Raw genomic sequence first — 2849 nt, forward strand, 5'->3', positions numbered from 1 at the left:
TCTTGTTCCGAATGACAAGAAATGATTCAAGGATTTCAGTCTGTGCTATGTAATACGAAATTTCTTAGTTTTCAACTTGATAATCTGCAGTACATGTCAGAGGTGTGCCATTAGTGTACTTGGAATCTGAAGCTAAACACATCTTTAATTAAAAGGAACAATATTTAAAAACAGAAAAAAGAAAAACCTCCAATTTGTGCATATTGTATTGGAACACAAATAAATACCTTATACGCTGAATTTCCATGAGCCCCACCGTGGCCCTCCACTAGTGGGAAGTTTGCCTGCTTTCTTGAAATGCAATGTGAAATATCTGCTCAGACTTCACTAGGGGTGGGAGGAAATTTGGACATGCTCAGGAAAGTGCACTGGCCCTGGCACCATAGGAGCCCTGGCTGCAGCTCTGGCTCTGGCTCTGTCTTCTTCAGCTCTCAAAGCCTCTTCATACCAGAATGGGATGGCACTTGACTTGGTATCATTGACATTAGCCCCAAACTCCCACATTCTTTTATATATCTATATCTATCATGGAAGCACTCCATATTAGTTTACAAAATTGTACTCATTCCTTTTTATAGCTTTGTAGTACTCCACTCTGTGCATATATCATGTTCCCTCAATTAACATGTGCATGGACATTTATGTATTTTCATATGGTTGTGGATGTCTCTTCAGATTTAATTTCTGAAAACACTGAATTACTGGCTCAAATATAAAAGAACATTTAATTTTCTGACTACCAAATTGTATTTACACTCTAATCTCATTCTTTGATATGTAGCTCTCAAAGAATGAGATCAGTATATTCTCTAACACTATATACAAAAGTAAACAGAAAAGGGATTAAAGACTTAGCTATAAGAGTGAAAACCATAAAACTCTTAGAAGATAATATGAGCAGAACACTCTTTGACATAAATCATAACAATATTTTTTTGGATCTGTCTCTGAAAGCTAGGGAAATAAAAGCAAAAGTAAATAAATGTGTTGTAATTAAAGTTAAAAGCTTTTGCACAGCAAAGGAAACCATCAACAAAATGAAAAGCCAACCTATTATATCGGATAAAATATTTGCCAATGATGTAAGCAATAAGGGGTTAATATCCAAAATATATAAACAGTTGATATAACAGTCTAAAAAAAATCAAGAAAAAGATGGGCGGAAGACTTAAATGCACATTTTTCCAAAGAAGACATACAAATAGCTGAGAGGCACATGAAATGATGTTCAAGATCGTTAATCGTCCTATGAATGCAAATTTAAACCACAATGAGGTATTATCTTATACCTATCAGAAGGGCTATCATTCAAAAGGAACAGAAGTAACAAATGTTGGTGAGCATGTGGACAAGATCTATACACTGTTGGTGGGAATATCAATTGGTGCAGCCACCACGGATAACAGTAAGGAGCGTGCTCAAAATCTAAAAAGAGAACTAACACATGACCCAGCAATCGCACTCCTGGTTGTATATCTGAAAAAAAAAAAATAAAAAAGAACCCACTAATTTGGATGGTCTCCGTCAGGTACTCGATGCTTGTCTGAGTCTAAGGGTTTGCACTGCTTGTTTCCCCTTCCCCTCCAGCCTCATCTACTCTCTGCCAGTGACCCCACCCCAGTCCAACCTCTCTGTTTATTAAGAAGGGACCTGTGCCTGGCAGAGCCAGTGTGAGATGAAGAGATAGTCCTTCCCAGCCACCAGATAATCAGGAGTTTTGGCCGGACCTTTGAGTACACACTGAGACAGTGAGGAGTCAGACAAAAAGCACAGATGGTGGCACTGAAATGGATTAATAAGGAACTTAGTGATGTCGCCAGGGACCCTCCAGCACAATATTCTGCAGGTCCAGTTGGGGATGATACATTTCATGGGCAAATCACAATTACGAAAAAGAACGGCAACCCATATCAAGGCAGTTTATTCTCTGGGACAATTCATTTCCCTAAAGACTACCCGTTCATACTACCTAAGGTTGCATTTGCAACAGAATTTATCATCCAGACATGAACACTAATGGCAACACTCCGTTCGCTACTCTAGGATCACTGTCGTCTCTTGCTTTCATGATTTCTAAAGTTCTGGTATCCATTTGTTCACTGCTATGTGATCCGAACCCAGATGATAGCCTACCAAGTGCCAGAGGTTGCATAGATCTATAAAACAGAAATAAGTACAAAAGAATTTTTCAGGAATGTACTCAGAAGTATGCCATGTGATGCTACCTTAAAGTCAGAATAACTTGCATTAAAGCTTGAATAAACTTTCAGTTCAGTTCAGTCGCTCAGTCGACTCTTTGCGACCCCATGAATTGCAGCATGCTGGGCCTCCCTTTCCATCACCAATTCCCGCAGTTCACTCAGACTCACATCTGAGTCGGTGATGCCATCCAGCCATCTCATCCTCTGTCACAGTCTTTTCCAATGAGACAACTCTTCACATGAGGTGGCCAAAGTACTGGAGTTTCAGCTTTAGCATCATTCCTTCCAAAGAACACCCAGGACTGATCTCCTTTAGAATGGACTGGTTGGATCTCCTTGCAGTCCAAGGGACTCTCAAGAGTCTTCTCCAACAGCACAGTTCAAAAGCATCAATTCTTCAGCACTCAACTTACTTTAAATTACTGCTAAAAAAAAAAAAAAAAACACTCATTTGAAAAGATCTACACACATACAATGGAATATTACTCAGTTATAAAAAAGAATGAACTTTTGCCATTTTCAAGAACACGGATTGATTGGAAGGCATTATGTTAACTGAAATATGTGAGAGAGAGGAAGGCAAATGCTGTATAATACCATTTATATGGAGAATTAAAAAATAAAACACAGATGAAGCAGACTCACAGA

The 2849-nt window shown here is 38.8% G+C and overlaps 1 pseudogene; it reads left to right on the plus strand.

Moving 5' to 3' along the window:
• Positions 1 to 1354: 1354 nt before the first annotated feature.
• Positions 1355 to 2219, plus strand: LOC139181997 (ubiquitin-conjugating enzyme E2 D3 pseudogene; annotated as a pseudogene).
• The last annotated feature ends 630 nt before the right edge of the window (positions 2220 to 2849 follow it).

This window comes from Bos indicus, unplaced genomic scaffold, assembly GCF_029378745.1.
Source record: "Bos indicus isolate NIAB-ARS_2022 breed Sahiwal x Tharparkar unplaced genomic scaffold, NIAB-ARS_B.indTharparkar_mat_pri_1.0 scaffold_55, whole genome shotgun sequence".
Classification (NCBI taxonomy): Eukaryota; Metazoa; Chordata; class Mammalia; order Artiodactyla; family Bovidae; genus Bos; species Bos indicus.